The sequence below is a fragment of the Crocodylus siamensis genome, chromosome 4 (assembly GCF_052110815.1).
Source record: "Crocodylus siamensis isolate JL-2025a chromosome 4, ASM5211081v1, whole genome shotgun sequence".
NCBI classification, from domain to species: domain Eukaryota; kingdom Metazoa; phylum Chordata; order Crocodylia; family Crocodylidae; genus Crocodylus; species Crocodylus siamensis.
The window spans coordinates 202,244,210-202,264,120 of record NC_143398.1 but is presented as its reverse complement, the minus strand read 5'-3'; the positions used below and the strand labels follow the sequence as shown (position 1 = coordinate 202,264,120).

The 19,911-nt window shown below is 44.7% G+C and overlaps 1 long non-coding RNA gene across 1 annotated transcript in view; it reads right to left on the bottom strand.

Annotated features, from left to right (window-relative positions):
* LOC149867444 (uncharacterized) overlaps positions 1 to 18,266 on the bottom strand; it is a 47,045-nt gene extending 28,779 nt beyond the window's left edge. The window contains exons 1-2 of the long non-coding RNA XR_016441790.1: positions 18,048 to 18,266; positions 17,039 to 17,075 (exon numbers count right to left, since the gene is read on the bottom strand). This is a non-coding gene — a long non-coding RNA (uncharacterized LOC149867444). The remainder of the gene's footprint in view (positions 1 to 17,038; positions 17,076 to 18,047) is intronic.
* Between the last annotated feature and the right edge of the window lie 1,645 nt (positions 18,267 to 19,911).

Below are 19,911 nucleotides of genomic sequence, written 5' to 3'. Positions count from 1 at the left end.
TTATTTGTTGTGCCAACCCTCCCCCAACATTTCTATTTTTAGTTTGACCCAAATCAATTTTTCCCCCGACCTTTTGGTTTAGCAACAAAAAACCAACAAAGCCACTACACATCAGGCTTTACTCCTAACATGCTGCTGACTGACCTCTGGCACTGAGTTGGCATATCACCAACTCAGTGATATGATATGAATTATATGAATGCAACCTTCATAGATCATACCAGTCATGCACATGATTAATGATGGTGTTGAATGGGTGGCGACAACTTTACATAACACAGCCCAGCTGATTCAGCCCATGCACTTGAGAATAAATGAAGCGCCTTGCTGAGGTGTAGAGGGTCAGGACACATGGTGTATTCTTGACCAGAGCTGTGACATTATGGCACCTAATAAATCAGACAGAGCTGGGTAAAACTTTCATAACTAGGACTTTGCATATATAATTACATAATTATTTATGCAACTACAACAGGAGAAAAGCAAAATGTAAATTCCCTCAGCCTTATCAAAACTTTTTTACTCCATCCTTCAGGACAGTAGTATAACTAGGGTGTGGCGTTTTGGGGAGTGGAGTGTAGGAAAAAACAGCTGGGGCTGCAATCACATAAGCAACACAATGGCAGCTGGAAGTTGCTGCTGCCCTAGTGTGTTGCAATTGCCCTGGGCACCTGACTATGTTGTTAAGCCTCTGCTTCAGGAAGGAATCCAGGGTTTATCACGTCTGGGATCCACATACAGAGCCACACATAATGCCATCTCTTTTGTAAAAGCCGACTATAAAAGATTCTGAATACACCAAACTTTCACAGGCTTTCTTATGTCTGGATTAATTACAGGGTCATGTATGCTGTTAAAAATATTTAACTTGAAAGTGTTCTGCTGTAAGGAATTCGGGGGGGTTTCTGTTCCTTTTTGCTAAACACCATGTGGCCATGGCAGCTATCTGGCTGCACGAAAAACCTTGCAAGAAAATTGGCAGGCAGAGTCCTTCATTGCACACATCCAGTTCCCACTTGCTTCCATGGGATCCACATGCAAGAACCCAGAGATAGACTCTTGCTCTGTATGCATATCAGAAAGTGGCAATAGAGTCCTGAATCTCCTGAGGTAACAAACAAAACTGCTTGTACAAACTTACCTGGTGCTTCAAAATGGCAATCACCTTGGCTTATTTTGTGCGGTGGGTGAGGGGTAAAAAGTTTCAGTCGAACCTCCCATTTCTCTTTCATGGTTAACAGTCTTTTCAGAACTCAGACTAAATAGGAATCCACTTAGACCATAAATGTCTTCCTTTGATTACATGCAATAGACACTGCATGCTATCTGTAGGACACTCCCATTTATGATGGCCACTGATTCATCCCTAAAACATAGGATAGCATTTCTCAACCCATGGGTCATGAACCAAAAGTGAGTTGCAAGATTTCAGAGGGTGATGAGCCACAGGTTGAAAAACACTGATCACGGGAAAGCACAGAGACTGTGACAGGGTAGAGCGGTGGGAGGAAATGGGACAGGGGAGAACTGCAACGCCAGGCTGGATGCTCATGGAGGCAGGGTGTTTGGGAGATGCCATTCAGGGGGTGGAATGGGCTGTGATCAGGCTGCCTGACACAGTGTGGCAAACCCAGGGGCTGCCACAGGCCTCCCATCATCCTCCCTCCAGCTCAGTCCGCTGCTACCTGCATAACCCAGAGCCACCACAGCCACTGTACTCTGGCCTGAGTGAGACAGGGGCAGGTCGGGGTCCCTCGGACAGGGATGGGGGTGCAGGGAGCAGCAGGTTGGGAGTGAGGGGCACAGGCAAGGCTGCTGGGGAAGGAGCAGTGTGTCAAGAGTAAGTGGCACCAGCAAGGCTGGGGAGACAGGGGACTGCAGGTTGTGAGTGAGGGCCCCTGAAGGGCTGCAGGAGACAGGGGTGGGGACTGTGGGAAGTGCACCAGCAGGGCCAGGGGGCGGGCATGCTAGAAGAGGGCATAAATCTTTGGAACTGGGTTCCAGGAGGAAAAAGTTTGAGAACCACTGATATAGGACATTCACTTGGTGAGGGGGACCACCAACCCCCTTGGCCAATTAGTGATGAGGGGTGGCGCTGCCACCTCCTCAGCCAAACAGCAGTGAGGGATGGGGCCACCAGGCCCCTTGGCCAATCAGCAGCAAGGGGCAGGGGCGCCACATAAAAGCCACCTCCCTCCTTCCCTGGCTGGCTTGGAACCCTGCTCCTCCTGGCGGTGGCCCATCCTACCTCTAGGCACAGTCAACAGAATCATGAGGACAAATGAGTGACATGTATTTCCACCAGTGGACTGAAAAACAGGGCTTTTTACTGTCTGTTCCTCATTTTGAAATAGACAGAGGACAAAAGGTTTAAAAACAGGACGGATCAGTATCAAACAGGACTAGTGACCACCCTACTCCCATTTTCTCCCCTCTCTGGAAATAATGGCTGTTCTGAGAATGAAACAGATTTTATAACTAGAGAGGCCAGGTACTCAGCTGGTGCAAATTTGGATCACTTCAATGTCTATATAAGCATTTACACCATCTAGAATCTGGCTGAGAGCCACCAGTATATTTTGAGTCAATTTAATACTGTTTAAGTACTTACAGGGAAGAGCACCAAAGTCATTAAAAGGATGATTAAAGTTCCAGTGGGTCAAAAATAATGAACCAAATTTTTTAATACACTGTGGTCAGAATGCAGCAAATCTTTTAAAAATAGATACACTGAGGAATATAAGATAACTAGTATTCACTGTGTCTACTTATAATCTTCTTTGGATTTTTGCCTTTTCACTTGATTTAAAAATTAAGTGGCATCTCTTTATTATTTTGTAATTATCTCAGAGTGGCCAAGGTTTATAATATGCTTTTATAGGTGGGCCATACCAGTTTAGAAACCTTTCTGTATTAAGAAGCAGTGTAACTGGAAGATTACAAGTACAGTTAACAGGTATTTATTAGGCCTGTATGAAGTGGGTAGTATTCGCTTTGGATTCAGATTCAGCCAATTCAGGAGATGGTGGTTCGATTTGATGATTCGAATCACTGTCCCGAATTGATTCAGATGAATCTGATTTGCATATTTGACTGCTGCTGAATCAGCTGAATCTCCAAATCACACAGGCCCCATCCTCTGCCCACTCTCCCAGCCCCAGAAATGGCTGTCCCACCTGCCTCAGTGCCCAGCACTTTGAAAAAAAAGTCCTCACTCACTGGCTGCTGCCTGGCAGGTGGGTGATCCCCACTGCCTCCCACTGTCCCACACTGCATGGGGGGCTCTGCCATGAGCCCTCTGATACCTCCAAGCTGTCCCAGCCCCCCCCCATAGCTGCCCCACCCACCCCAGCACCCGGCCCTTTAAGAAAAAAAAAACCTGACCTGTGCTGTGTTGGGGACTCGGCATGAGCCCCTAGAAGTCCTGAGGCCACTGCAGGAGCTGGTAAGTCTGGGTTTCTTTTTTTTTTCCTTAAAGGGCTGGGAGCTGGGGTGGGTGGGGCAATCATGGGGGGGATGGGAAAGCAGTGGGGTGGGTCATGGGGCTCATGGCAGAGCTCCCCATGCAGCATGGGGTAGTGGGGGGCAGCAGGGATCATCAGGCAGCAGCCAGTGAGTTTGGGGCTTTTTTTTTTAAAGCACTGGGAGCTGAGGCAAGTGGGGCAGCCATGGGGGGGTGCTGGGAGAGCAGGCGGGGTTTTGGGGCACTCAGGGGGGCAGGAGGAGCAGGCAAGGGATGAGGCCTGGCAGGGGTCCCCCCATGATACCCTCCCCCTCCTCCAGCCCCCCCACCCCCTACTTACCAGCTTGGAGTCTGCAATGGATGGGGACTGCCCAAATCACTGAAACTCTCCGAATCTTTTCCAATTTGATTCAGAGAGTTTTGAATCAATTCGGACCTTTTAATTGGTCCCCTGATTGGATTCGGAGATGCAGCCACTGAATCAGGCTGAATCTCCTCCAAATTGAATCAGAACCTAAAGCTTTGCACAGCCTTAGTATTTATAACTCAACTTTAAAACAGCAGCTGCATTTATTTAGAATTATGTCCTTTTCAAAAGCACTGAATTTTTCCCCAAGCCAAGGTGCTCTTCATAATGAAACTAACCACACATCTGAATTTACTGCAAGATATCACTGCTGGGATAACAAAGATCTGCTGACTGTCCAGTGTTCAGCACAACTCCACCTATCAAGGACATTTTTTAGGATTACCTGACTCTATTAATGACATTTCTCTGACCCAAAAAATCAACAAAAACATGTCATAAGTGTAGAATCTCTTCCTTATTACAAAGTCTAGGCTACTGATACACAAGCTACCATGCTTAAAAGTTTCAGAAAAGATGCCTATATGCTTATGTTTATATTTCACATGATAGCTACACGGTAAGCCCTATAGGTTAGGGTACAATTTAAAATACACTAGCTAGTCTTCAGAGACTGAGGGGTTAAGGCTAAGAGGTTTGTAAAATCAGCTGTTACCTCATACCATACTAACTTCCTCACATAGACAAGCCTCAATCTAGCTGCAGATGTGTAAATTTATCTCCATTACAATAAGTTGGGGGGTCAGCAACGTTTTTGGGTAGAGTGCCAAAAACACCTGCAATCTTGACTTTTAAGATGTTGGCGTGCCAGGGGCGGATGGCGGGGGAGCTGCAAGGGGCCAGATCCTTGTTGTGGCAGCACAGCCGCAGCCCCAGCCCCTTCCCTGCTGTCCACCATCGAGGCGTGCATAGAAAGCAAAATGCCTTTGCATGCCATGCTCTGGCCAGGGGTTGCTTTCCCCTGCAATAAGTGAACTAAATGTTGAAGTCATCCCTGAATTTTATTCAGGATCACTCTGGCAAAATTTCCAAATGGCCCAAGTCCTGAGAAGCAATAAACTTCTGTCCCTTCAATTGATTTTGCAAGTGAATGTTCTCAGCATCTCTCAGGATTTTGTCTAAAGTGAATTCTGCCTGACTTATAACCAAGGAAGGAACTCAGGCTTTGATGCCGCATAATTACAGTAGTATTTCTAACTCCCATCATCCTTACCTGTTGCACTGGTTGGTATACATGAACTGGATAAATAATAATTTATGCCAAGCCTTTTTCTTCTCATGACTTTAGTTTTGATATCACATCATGATTCAAAGCTTGGTGCACCATAAATTTTCTCCAAATGTGTAGTAATTCCTTGGTGCAGTCTGAAGTTATGATTCATTTATACTGGAGTGACAGCATAATACCTAGGTGTCAAAATCCATTAAAACTGTTCAATGTCTTCTGTTTATTTTTAGAACCAATTGAGACTTAACTGATGGTGAAAAATATACAGTCAAGTGTGTTTACTTCACCTTTACAAAGAATCCGTTATAGTCCCAATTAATTTGTTATTCCTGTCACAACAGGTACTGGATACTTCAAAACTGTCATTACCGCTTCTGCTTCAAAAAAACAAAAACAAAAACAAAAATACAAAAAACACAAAAGGGCTTTTGTTTACTTTTAACCCATTAGGAGGTACAAGGTTATTGCTTTGCATAATAAGGGATTGCACATCAATTTCCATTTTAATTTAAAAAATTTGAATAAATACATCTCCCAACCAACTGAAATCGACCAGCTTGAATTTCTCTCTCTTCCTCTTGCAATCAGGTGTTCTTTTTAGTGCTGAGTTTAATGACTGTACACAGGAGTATACATCCTGTGCACTGATATGATGGGCCAGATGGAAGACATTTAAATTAAAAATGTACTACATGAGACAGTCATAAGCACTAAAGTAGTTCTTAGTATAAATCCAGAGCTGGTTTTTCTGTGTTAATTATTAACAATCCATTTCCTTGTAGAAAACGCAGGATAGATTTTTGGAGAAAAACAGGTTACAAATCTCAAAGCCAAAAAACCCTCCACATACAGAGAAAGTTTATCTAATCAGAAAAAAAGGGGTTCTGCAAGCCAATTGGAACAATTACCATTAAGATGTGTTTGTATGAGAAAGACAGAGAAATACAAAGATGTGATTTCTGACCCTTACCATTATGAAAGTAATACTATGATATTACTGGAGAGGATTCATATAATAGCAACAACAACTATATTTTAGAGTCTGGATGATTGGACTTGAGAAGAAAGATTGAACAATTCTATAGGTAACCATGGGAGTAGAGATGCACCATATTAATGGAATAAGTACTTCAGCCATGTTCCACAAGGGTTGCCACAATGACTGGGGCAGAGGCAGTGTCTTGCACTTCCACTGTTGTGAAGACTAGGGTAGGTTTCTGTGGGAATAGCAGGAGTGCTACATGACGGAGTATACGTTACTGCTTCTTTGAACAGGAGCAACATACGTACCCCATCACCTGTCAACTTACCTTTACAGTCAATTATAGCAAAAGTCAGGCCAAAGATAGGACAGTGGCACCTTAGGCTATGTACAGACATTACATTTAGATCAACCTCAGTTGATCTATACAGACATTCAGGCAGGTTAGACCAAGAAAAAGTGGCCAGACTGATCTAACTTAGTTCACCTGAGGAGATGAATTAAGTTAGACTAGGAACAAGTTAACCCAAAATATGGCCCACAGACTGGACCCAGCCCACCAACTGATTGGATCTGGCTTGCAGGGGGTGAATGCCAATTGACTGGATCCAGCCCATGGATTCCCTGTGGTGCTCCACATGGACCCACCTGGGACAGCCCACACTACACTTCCACCCATCCATGCCCACCAGCCCCAGTCCTGGCCGAGCTGCTCCCAGGGCAGCTGCAGCCATCTGGATGCTGCTCAGTTCCCCTCACCTCTAGTGGCTCCACCTCCTGCCCCTGCTGCACCACTCCAGGTAGGGGGGAGCTTTAGCTAAGTGCTTCCTGTCTCTGTATGCAGGGCTCCAGATCCAGCACCCAACTGCCTTCCACCCACTCCACCCCCCAAGTGTAATGAGCAGCCACCTGCCAGTGACTGAGTGGGTCAAAGGTGGCCGGAAGCTGGAGCTGAAGCTCTGTGCATTGGGGCAGGAGCTGCCCGAATATAGCTTCCCCCTATTGGGAGAGGCACAGTCAGAGCAGGAGGAGGAGGATGAGCCACTGGAGGTAGAGAGAGCTACATGGATATACCTGTACCAGAAACACCCCTGGTGTTTGTGCTGGCTGGAACCAGGGTGGGGGTGAGATCTGCTGCATGTGCCCCCTGCCCCCACCCCTGACTGGCTCCCAGGACTTAGCACCCAGGCATCCCCTGCTCCCCACACATGTATGCCCCCCCGTAACATATGCCCCCCCATTCCCCTGCACACAACATATGAGTTAGACATCATGTTGAGCTATTATGTAATTGCCTCTATACATTACTCAAAAAAACAAATCAGGACAAAAATATTTTTTTAAATAAAATTAAAATATGTTATAGTAGGTATTTGATTTTTAGTATATGATTTGTTTTTTATCTGTAAATTGTTAAAATGATATCTTCTAAAAGATTTTTGCATATGAGCCTTAACAGCCCACCAAACCTTCAGTGGGCCAGATGAAACAATTGCATGCCCCTGGGTTAGCCCAACCTAATGAACATTTTTATATGTTCAAAGCATAGCCTTAGGGTTGTGCGCTTTTTTCCTACCCCATCCTGACCAGGCCACCCCTGGATGGACAATCCGCCCTTGCAGACCCACCAGCCCCCTCTCCATAGACCCTCCAGCTCCTCCTCCCATTCCAACTTAGTTAGATGGGTGCATATATCCTTAGACACTCACTGGTTCAGAGAAGCATGAGATCTTGTAGGCAGCAGCTTACTTTGCCCACAACCACTGTATGCACAGGCTTTTTCTTGTGCCGGATAGCAAAAGTGTTGACATAACTGGAGAAATTGACACATCTTCCTAATCTACAGGCCATACTCCGTTCAAAAAGGTGGTTTTGTTTTTGCTGTACTCACCTCCTAATCCACTCCTGCTCACCATGGATGCAACTTTTGGGTCTATGATATTAAGGAAAGATATTCTCTTTAGCTTACTTATACAAACAGGACAGCGAAATACATGGCAAGGTTGAAGTCAATTGGAAAAAAAAAGGCAGGGAAACTGCATGGAGTGATCCAAGCGCTAATGTAAGTGCTGAGATGAAACTGAGCAAATATCAGGAAACTTCTAGGTCTATTTAAAACTGAAGTGGATAAATCATTAGAGACTACTCGATATATAACAACTTCATGGAGTTAGGAGAATGATGCAATTGCTCTTTTTCATCTTTGGTCGATGGGCATGCAGGGCTGTAACGGAGTATAGGATTAGGTAATGTTTACAAGCATCACTGGTGAACTTCACAACAACCTAGTGGCATTGAATGTTATTCATTTTTGAAGACAGTTAGTTCATTTGATGTGAAATGAGGCATTACTATTTTTTTAATCTATAACAGGATTTTGTATTACAATTTATGCTGTATAGCCATAACTATGTCAAATTTAGGACAGTAGTGTAACTTCTTCTTCTTATGTCCTTGTCATAAAGTAGATATTTTTCCAGAATTGTGCACAAGCAATGGCTCTTTCCCTTGCTGCAGTGAGGTTCTCCTTCATACAGGTCTCATAAAGGAGTTGGCAAATGAGCAGGTGCTCCATAGTCTGCACTTCATTGCATTCGCATATATTCATGTCACTGAAGTAGCCTTATGTGATTATGTTTCTTTTTGATCTTCCAGTTTGTGTGTGCAGGCAATTCAGGCACCATCATGTTGGCCAGTCTAAATCAGCCCCTCTGGGAAAGTCCTCCTGCAACTAGCACACTGCCCTCTGGGAAGCCATTTCATTTTTTAGATTAACAGAATCATAGGAATTAGAGATGGAAAAGACCTATTAGGTTAGGTCACCAGGCCCATGGTCCTTATTTACCTTATTCTCTACAGCAGGGCTGTCTAACTGGCAGGCTGCATTTGGCCCACAAGAGCTTAGCTCCCACCTAGCCAGGGCTGCCCCCATGGTTCTGGCTACAGTAGCAGCAGTCAGAGCCAGACTCCTCCTCGCTCAGGCTTCTGCTTCCTGCCCTGCTCCAGGGAAGTCTATGATGCTGCACGCAGTGCAGTACAGCAAAGTGCTCATGGCCAGGGAGCAGAAGGTGAGACTGGGGGACCTGCACCCATGCACCTGATGGGGTGGGGGAGGGGGAAAGCCCACATTCCTGGTGCAATAGGGTGGTAAGGAGCACCTGCATGCTCAGTGCAGCAGGGCATGGTTTCTGGATGGCCTGAGGCCAATGCTGGCATGTGACCCCTGCTGGTGCAGCAAACACAGTATGAGTCTCCTGACCACAAAGAAGCTGGCCCTGTTCTACAGTATGTTTCCCAGTGTTTTGCTTTGTTCACTTTTAACCGACTCAGGTAATGGGACTTCTGCTATTTCTCTTCTGCAGTTGTCCCCTAATTTAAAAGGGCATGTGTAGACAAAAAGGGGGCTGTAAATTGAAACTGTGGTTTTTTAAAAACACCGCTTCAATTTAGGGTGAAGTAAACCCCCATGTCATGCACACAGCTGTGCACTTACCTGCCTCTTCAGTGGCAGGGAGGGGAGGTTGAGTTGCTGGTGGGCAGAGCAGTCCCTGGGCTGTGGGGGCGGGGGGGCTGGTGCTTCCCTTCATGGCAGTGGCACCCCCAAGTGGCACCTGCCCACAGGCACCTGGCTCAGGCGGTCCTGAGAGGCACCACAGCCACAGAGGGAAGCACCAGGCCCCTGCACAGCTTAGGCAGGCAGGAGGCTCCGAAGGGAAAAAAAATAATCAGGCTCACCACTTTTTTTTTCTTGGGCAGAGCTGCCTGCACCAGCTTCCTGCAGAGCCCCTGAGCTGCACAGAAGACAATGCTTTTCTCCGTGGCTGTAGGGCAGCAAACAAACTCCTCAGAGGTGTTTTAGTTTGCTGCACCCCAAGTCATTTAAGGCTTATTATGCCACCAAATTTGCTACAGCAGCTGGAATTACTGCACAATACACTACCTATGCGTGCAAACACCAACACCATTAAGCAGTGCAAAAGCATTTAACCCTCTTTAAAGTGTTGTGCACACATGCTTCTCATTCATCTACACATGGCCACAGACCTCACTGCTAGGTAGATTTTTCTGGATATTTGTTTCATCCCAGTTACTTAATTACTTCCTCCTTAGCTCCCCACACCAAACAGTTCCTCCATTTCTGGCTCCTAAGCATTTACACCCAGCTTTTTAGGACTGGGATGTGTGTCAAGGTCATCTAGCCACACAGGTCAATTGACTGGTGTGGGCCTGATCTGAGGGCTGGATCATGTGCACAGACTGGCCCCAAACACTGGAACCAGCGGATAGTGCAAGCCCTAGATCAGCCTTGTGGTGCAACATTTGCCAGCCCTAGACTGGGACTGGTGTGTAGAGCAGGTTTCAGCTTCCACAGACTCTTGGGCAGTTCTGAGGCAGTGGCAGTCAGAAGCCAGAAGGAGCTGCCGCTGCCACCTGAGCTGCTGAGAAAGGTGCAGAGTGGGCCAGAGTCTCTCATCTCTTGTCTCTTATGGGGGGGACTCAGCCCTACCAAGTCCCCCCCCGCACCATATTTTGAACCCTGATTAAGAGCCTGCACAGGACCTGTGCTATACGAGATGACCATGTCAGACTGGCGCTGTATGCTCGCTCCAGCCATGAGCTCCTCAGCCAGCCAATGCAGCACACAGGGACCCTCAGGCCAGATCATATGGCTCCATGGGCAGATCCAGCCTTTGGGCCATATATTTGACACTCCTTTAGGGGGTCCACCCACCTTCTTCAACCTGTACTGCTGTTCTCTCTCTCATGTTTACTTACCTTGTCTTTTTTAGATTCCTTGCTCCTTAGTGTAGGGAAAATGTTTATGTTTGCACAGCACTGTATAAGCCTATCCTGCCATACAGAATTCCCTGTTCACTGTATGTCTGCTCCCTCACAGAAAGAGCTGGCTCAGGTATCAGAAGTAGGACAGTTCAGTGTTAGCTTTGCAGTAAAAATAGTTGTTTGTTATTTGCTCTTACAATGGGTGCGCTTTCCCTTGCCAGCCTGCAGCCTCCACTGTAAAAGCTATACATTTTTTTCCGAACACACCAAAATCAAACAGAATCTCCCAACTGATTAAAAAAGAAGAAAGATTAGGATTAGTCTTCAAGGGTAAATAGAAGCAGTCAAAGAGTCTGAGGCCAAATTGAGTCAATCTTCACAAGGTTAGTCTAAACTGCAGAGATTGAACTGATAAGCAAGTGAACAGTCATTCACTTTTGATTCCAAAAATGCAACCGCATGCCTACACTGGCCCAGGTCAGAAGCCAGGGGGGTTTTGTAGGGGAGGTGCAAAGCATCCTGGGATGCTGGAGCACTGTGAGTTAACTTGAACCTGGGAGGGATCTGGGGTCAATAAGTTCAATAAATTGATTTAACTTAAATCAGTTAAATCTGATATTACATCCATTTGGGTTTATCTTAAACGTGTTTCAGCCATTTTGGAAGTAGTTTATGTGTACTAAACTTCTGTTGTGTTACAGATTTGAACCAGTTTCTGTTCACTTATACTAGTTTCTGTATAATTTCTGCCCCTAACCCACAGGACTATGTGCATGAGAAACATTACCTCTGTGCCTAAGTGATGGTAAGACTGGAGCCTTAGACTATAATTTAAAGCTTTCCAGCAGTAATGCCTCTATATAACAACTGCAGTCAGTGTCACACAATAAACTGCACTTTTTAAGTTTATTAGGAGGGAAAGTGTCCAGTGATTATGTTCAGGGCCTGATGTTTGCAAACAGATGGACGGAAATGTGGAAAGCAGCCAATAGAACACTAAATGCTTTCATCTCCTCTTACTTGAAATTTCACATGTTAAACCCTGCAATATATTTTCAGGCTGAGAATCCAAACACTAATCTTAATGTGTATATCCTTGGGGCCATTAATTAGGGTGGTGGTTGCACAATGATGCTGTCTTCTGCTTTAGTTTTAGCTAGGAGTATGTGTTTGTAATTTCACAAGGGGGGAAAAATCATTAGTTACTTACCATCCCTTGCACTTGCATCCAGACAGCATGAGTTTTAGCCCATAGGAAGCAGGTTGGAAGGAACTTCGTGAACTCATTGTTAAAACGTCTGCAAATATCATTACATGCTGAAGGGGTGGCAAGGTTAAGTTGTAGTAGAGAAAGGCGTCAAGAAGAGTAAAAAGCTCCCTTACTGCCATATTATCTTCTACCATTCCTCTTGGTTGCTTTATCTGCTGTAATCCCAGCCTTTCATCCAGAAATTACTTTGTTTACATGTACACCAACTGACCAAAAAACCCCAAACTAGTACCTTATTCCTATGGCTCTAAGTCATCTACCTACCATATTTACTTGAAGTTAGGATGAAGTTTTTCCCCCAATCAGCATGGGGAAAATATTCCTTATTTTTGATTCACATACAAAGTGGGAGGAGCAGGTGACAGCTGTAGCTCTGACTCTGGCCCAGGTCGGAGCCAGTCAGAACAACAGCAGCCTCCTGCCCTGACACTCTGCTTCCCCTTCTGCACTTCTGCTCCTCTCCCCGGCCCCCACTGTCAGGTGCAGCTTGGCTCCAGCTCAGGCTGGATTCCTTCCTATATTCAGGATCAATGTAGATTCATGTAAATATGGTAAATTTAAGTCATCTAACTAATGGAGAAACTTATGCCAAACGTTACTCACAACACATGAAAATAGTAACTGATATCTCCAAATGTGTACCAGATAGCACTGTGCAGCTTTCTCCCTTCTCTTCAAAGATAAAAGGAAATATTTGAATACTCCTGCTTATTTGGAAAAAACCCCTGTCATAATACTATGAATGAAACCTTGATAAAATTCAGTTACTGCTCATCGACAAAATAGAACACACTAAGTCAACCATTTGATTACAGATTCACATTTTGGAACCACATTGGTTCAGCAGTTTGTTCCTAAGAAAAATCTTAATGTTCAAATGGCATCAAAAGAGCTCCATGTTCCCTCTTGAACATATTTCTCCCTTTTCTGGAATCTCAACTCTAGGTTGAGCTATGACTACCTTTTCATGTCCCTTCCACGGCTAGTCTAGTAAATAAATTTACTGAGCGCTCACAGAAGCAGGGAATCTAACTTAATGCTAAAGAACATCTGAGGAAAATGAATTTTGAAATCATAAATGAACAAACTCCTGTCATAAATGCAATTCTAAGAGTCTTGCTTATCCAGTCATGGAAGAGAAACAAAACATGGTTGGTCCACATGCAATTAAAACCAGCTGGCACAATCTGAATATAAGGTTTCAGATATCAGCTCTTCAAAATGAACTGTCGGAGGACAAATCTTTGATGAAGAACTGCTCACAGGAACAATTTAGCCAATAACAGCAAACAACATAAATTTAAAAATACTGTAGTTCACATATAACTATTGAACAGAAAGATGTGCTGCATTTGTTTAGTAAGTTCAGAGGTGGATTAATAACTGAACTCAGCTAATGAGGAGGCTATTGCTTGGCTTTGTGGATTTGCATTTGCTAAATAAATAAGTTACTGTGACTTATTGACTCACTATGGTTTTCAGTTGAATGCTACACTCTCTTTTCATACTACAAACTCCTTCTAAAAGTCATATATTTCCTGACTCCTATTTGCTTGCATCCTGTTAGTTTCTCCATTCACCTCACTTCTTAGCACAGGCACTCCTGATTATAAAAGGTTCAATGCAAATAGCAACAAAAAGATCCAATTCTGAAGTCACAATATTGTTGAACAGAAAGTGTTGATCTTAAGGCCACACCCTAAAACCTCAGCCCCCCCCCCAACATTTATACCACAGACCCCTTACCTCAAGCATTGGCAGCAGTCCAGCTCAACCCTGGAAGTTTTGCTGATCATCCAGGTAAAGTGTCAACAGGGAAGGGCAGTTTATGTGGCTTGGACTGATTGAGGGAAAACTTAAGGTTGATCCTAAACAATTATGTAGTCATTAGGGGTGGGCAAAGCAGGCCCTATTCAATTCAGATTCAAATTTGACCCGATTCATTGATTCGAATCACTGTCCCTGACTCGATTAAGTCGAATCTAAATCTGAAGATTTGATGCTGATTCAGAGAATCAGCGATTTGGTCAGACACAGCTTTAAATGTTTTTTAGACACAGCTTTAAATGTTTTTTCTACATACCTTGAGGTACCAGCACAGCTTGTGAACACTGAGATGCTGGGGTGGATGGAGCATCCAACAGGAGTACAGGGGTGAAGAGGGGGCCCTCCATGTGCTCAGCAGTGAACCTGGAGTGGACTGGAAGTACTTCTGGTCCACTTCCAGGTCCACCGAGGAGCATGTGAGGGGGCCCTTCACCTCCTTGGATCACTGCTCAGCCATGGGAGGACCCTGGGTGCCCCCCCAGACCCAGGAGGCACCAGTCGCTGAGCCAGGGAGGTGCAGGAGGGACTTCCGGGTCTGCTGCTGAGCATGCTGGGGAGCCCCCCCTGCTTCTGTGGGACACTCCATGCCCCCCAGCATTCATGAGCCACCTGCATTCCTAGAGGTATGTACAAAAAACATTTAAAGCTGTGTCTATATCTGAATTGCCAAATCTTTCCCAATCTCTCTGAATCGATTCAGAAGGTTCCGATTAAATTCGGAGAGATTAAGTGTCCTCTGATTCAATTCGGATTCGGAGATTTGGCCATCAGATCAGGCTGAATCTCTGCCAAATTGAATCAGGAACCAAAGCTTCATACAGCCCTAGTAGTTATAGCCTTGGAAATTCACAGAGGTAACAAATCTTTGATGGGAAACCCTGCAAGATCTTGTCCTGATTTTCTATGACGTGAAAGAAACAAGTTACTAGAACTGAAAGTGAGCTAATGAATTAGATAGATATACAGAACATGGTCTTACACTATAGAAATCAGTAGGTTTTGAAACATCATGATAACACAAACAGTATTTTCTCATAGATGAATCCTATAGAATCTATGGTTTTATTTTGAAGGAAAGTCCTATCTACAGCAAACAGATTGGTTCTATAAATTTGAAGGTGGTTGTTTTAGTATTCCTGCCACTATTAACAACACACTTTTATGGTCCAGTCCTTCAAGACCTCTAGGCATAGACATCTCATTTATTCCACTGAAACTTCACCATGCAGAAAGGCTGCAGGATCACACTTTAATGCAGTACCTTTCATATTGAATCCCAAAGACCTTCACAAAATATAGAAATCACTCTGTACCAAACTGCAGCCACCTTTATGTGAAGGGTGACAGCTGTTGAGACACCCTGAACATCACATATTAGGAGTGGCTTAGATAAAATATTTGTGTGAAAAATACTGTATACAGGATAAATAATCATGGTACATTTGTAACCAAGAAATAACAATGAAATAATAATTTTAGCAGTATAAACACTGATACTCATTTCTAGAACAATTTATTCTCATTTACTAAGAAAAGAGAGTATTTAGGTCAGATTCATTCATGCAACTAAAATAAGGGGGAAACAAAAGAGAGGAAACAATGCTAGAAAAGAGCACAGAAAATTGGTGCTGCATTTTAGTAATGATCCAAAAAGAGTTTCCCAATATTCCTTACTCTCTGTCTTTTAAAACTTTGTTTTTGATGATTTTATATAGTCTTCAAATGTATATATGGCTGCATACATATACATTTATATCTATATAAATTCAAAAACATAATAATGCATAGCCTTCTCCAGCTTCCACTATAAAAGCTCACAAACAAGCTACAAGGTTTTTTTGTGTGTGCAGTTATGGTCCATCATTATTAAATGTCTCTTGTTGGACGGAAGAGGTGCTTCATCACAAACAGCCATTCATCAGCACTTGCCAAGCCAGCTCACATCTGACCTCTGCAGCAATAATGCTGCATCAAGTAGGCCAACTACCCAGTTTAGCAACAGAGCAGGGAGCACAAGCTGGCTTCAAGATTAAGTGCACTGTTTCAGGTTTCCATTCCCAGGAGCTATGCGAGCTGATGTTGTATTGATTGCGAAAGTTTACCAGTAAGTATCACAAACAACAATAGCCAGGTCAACGATCGGTGATGCCTGAATATGAATTCCCCTGTGGTGTCTGTGCGCTCTGGGCTAAGGCATTGCTATCATGATGTCTGAGTGCAGGTTGAATAAGGTTTACAAGGGAAGAAAGAGTGAGAGCCTGCAGTTTGAAATGACATTTAAGCAAGTTACATGTGGGAACAGAATGAGAGACAATGATGTAATTATATATTCCCTAGTTTCCTACTGCAGCAAAAAACCTGTCATCCCTCAATATTTATATGTTCACCAGACCTTACATTCACTGTATTTCATATTTTAGGTTCTAAGCATACGTAAATATCAGTTAATAGAAACCACAGATAAGACAAAAAACACTTTTGTCCTCCTCCCACCATCTAAAATATGTTTGGGACAGAAAAGAATAGGTATACAAATTATCTGTGGTTTTGTTTCTGAAAATGAAACCTACTCATCCTTGGATGAATGAAACAAAACAAAAATCTTAATTCTGATCCTCTTGATCATTGATGTTGTGGATGCCATGGAACCCACATATGCAAGCCATACCAATACATCGTTTGGAAAAGCTAAAATCCAGGTCCCTTCCCCCTTTTCTATTATAAAATCACATTGGCTATTCATACTAAGCATCTATTTAAAAGGTTTTACTGTACTATGTTAACAGTTTTATATTTAATGCTTAGCTAAGAGCTCACATTTGAACAGGAAGTTTTAGGGATGTTATTTGATATGAATACCTCTATATTAAAAAGACATTTTAGAATAGTTTTTAGTTAGAGCCCTTAAAATGGGCTCTCTCAATAACTTGCCATGAACCCACATGTCCCAGATATTCCAAGTTAACATAAAATATCTTTGATACAATTTAAGAGGTGAGGAAATGGGACTTAACAATAGTAAACTATACAGAACTTAGCACTTTCTTTATGACGCTGCTGCCTTACCATTAGCTAGTCATACCTCACAATACCCTACTGAAGCTGATATATCTTCTTACCTTCATTTTTAATGATATCCTGATTAATTATCAGGTCCTAGAAGAAAAAAAAAGTCAGACTTAAGAGACTATGTTGAGTAGAAACCCCTTCTGTTCCCTCTAAGATCAGTAGGCATGCACATTTCCCCCTAGTATTACTATATATATGCATCTAAGGTACAGGTGATACTTTCCAAGCATTCAATTAAATCAGCTGTGCATAGTAATTTTCTTTCTATGGTGCCACATATCCAAACATACAGGCTAGGGACAGACATTACACATAAATCAGTTTAAGCGATCAGAAACTGGTTTAAACCTGTAACAGAACAGATGTTCAGTGAACCTAAACCAGTTTGAAAATGGCCGAAACCAGTTTGAAATAAACCTGATTGAATGTAGTTATCAGACTTAGCTGATTTGGCTCAAACTGGTATTTACAATGTCTGCCCCAGACCACTTGCTGGTTTGAGTTAAACCAGACTCGAGCATGGTCTCTGGGCTGGGTGTGGCCCTCTGATCTAGAGCAGAGCTGGCCCCTCCCCTCTGCTCCCTGACTGGAACTCAGCAGAGACTGCAGGCATCTGCCTGGCTTTCCCCTGGTCCCCCTGCTCTCCCTGCTATGCCTTACACAGGCACCTCTCAGCATTAACTAGCAAACCACATGCTGGCTATGGTCCATGCTGTAGCAGATGGGACAAAGGCAGACTCAGCAGGTAGCTGGTAATGTCCCTCTGTTGTTTTCTTAATGGGCTGATAAACACTGAGCTAGGGGTGATAAACACTGTGTTGCCAATTCCCTCCTGGGCTGGTCAGAAAGGGGTGAGGGACCCCTCCCTAATCAGAGCATCCTGCCAGCGCCTGTTCACCCCCCCCTCAGCTCAGTACTGTGGAAAGGAAGGGAAGGCTGCTCTAGTACCCTTTGGCTTCTAACTTGAATCACTGCAGGCATGTGCCTGCATTTCTGGGATGTCTGTACAGTTAAAACTGATTCAGTGTGGTAGGGACACTACTACAGGAAGTATCTTACCTGTGGTGTGGGACCAATGAGAGGAGTGGCCAACACTGAGCACTGCAGCAGACTGGGGCAGACTTCTGGTGCTGGCTTGGACACGCTTTGTAAATGTGTGCTGGCAATGATTTGGCATGCAGCCCATGTTGGCTGGTTCAAAAGCAACCTGGAGCAATATCCAGGCAGGACTGGAAGAGCAGTCTCCAAGGGAATGTGAGCAACACAGCGAGGGGGCTTGCCCCAGCAGGTGCAATTGGTGGAAGCCAGGTGCTGAGAGGCTTCCCACCATATCTGGCTCAGAGGCGCCAGGAAAATCACCGTTGTGGCAGGCATGGATCCCTGACATCACAGCCCAGAGCTGGAGTAATAGTGAATCTGAAAGGCAAGAGATTTAAAGCAAAGTGAATTTGTGAGTACATGTGTGGGGGCACTGAGTCTAAAGGTGCAGCCTTACCCTAATACTGCATAGAAGGTAATGGAATGGACAATAATACCTTGAGACAAGGAAAAGACTGTGTATAGAGACCTAAAGTCTGTGTATAGATGAATAGATGATTTGTATTGAGTCTGGGCATGGACAGAGGCACTAAGTCCAAGTTGACTAGACCTTAATACCAGCTGGTTGGCGTTAGGTGGGCTGTAGGGGAGGCAGAGCCCCAGGGTTGAAGACACTATGTGGAAGACAACAAGGCACCGAGGGAGCTAGAAGTAAAATATTCCTCCCCGTCAACTATTAATTCCGGAAAAGATGCGGCAGGAAGGAACAGGTGCAGGGTCACTTGGAAGAACTGGATGCCTTTAAGTCGGCAGGCCCGGATGAGCTCCATCCGAGGGTACTGAAGGCACTGGCCGACATCATTGCAGAGCCACTGGCGGGAATATTTGAACGCTCGTGGCGCACGGGTCAAGTCCCGGAGGACTGGAAAAGGGCCAGTGTGGTTCCCATTTTCAAGAAGGGGAGGAAGGAGGACCCGGGCAACTATAGGCCAGTTAGTCTCACCTCCATCCTTGGCAAAGTCTTTGAAAAAATTATCAAGGCTCACATTTGTGAACCCAGCATGGGTTCGTGGCAGGCAGATCGTGCCTGACCAATCTAGTCTCTTTTTATGACCAGGTTACAAAACGCCTCGACGCAGGAGGAGGGGTGGATGTCGTATACTTGGACTTCAGGAAGGCCTTTGATACGGTATCCCACCCCATACTGGTGAACAAGTTAAGGGGCTGTGACTTGGATGACTGCACAGTCCGGTGGGTGGAGAATTGGCTGGAGGGTCGCACCCAGAGAGTCGTGGTGGATGGGTCGGTTTCGACCTGGAAGGGTGTGGGCAGTGGGGTCCCGCAGGGCTCGGTCCTTGGACCGATACTCTTTAATGTCTTCATCAGCGACTTGGATGAGGGAGTGAAATGTACTCTGTCCAAGTTTGCAGATGACACTAAGCTATGGGGCGAAGTGGACACGCCGGAGGGCAGGGAGCAGCCGCAAGCAGACCTGGACAGGTTAGACAAGTGGGCAGAAAACAACAGAATGCAGTTCAACAAGGAGAAATGCAAAGTGCTGCATCTAGGGAGGAAAAATGTCCAGCACACCTACAGCCTAGGAAATGACCTGCTGGGTGGCACGGAAGTGGAAAGGGATCTTGGAGTCCTAGTGGACTCCAAGATGAACATGAGTCGGCAGTGTGACGAAACCATCAGAAAAGCCAATGGCACTTTATCGTGCATCAGCAGATGCATGACAAATAGGTCCAAGGAGGTGATACTTCCCCTCTATCGGGCGCTGGTCAGACCGCAGCTGGAGTACTGCGTGCAATTCTGGGCGCCGCACTTCACGAAGGATGCGGATAACCTGGAGAGGGTCCAGAGAAGGGCCACTCATATGGTT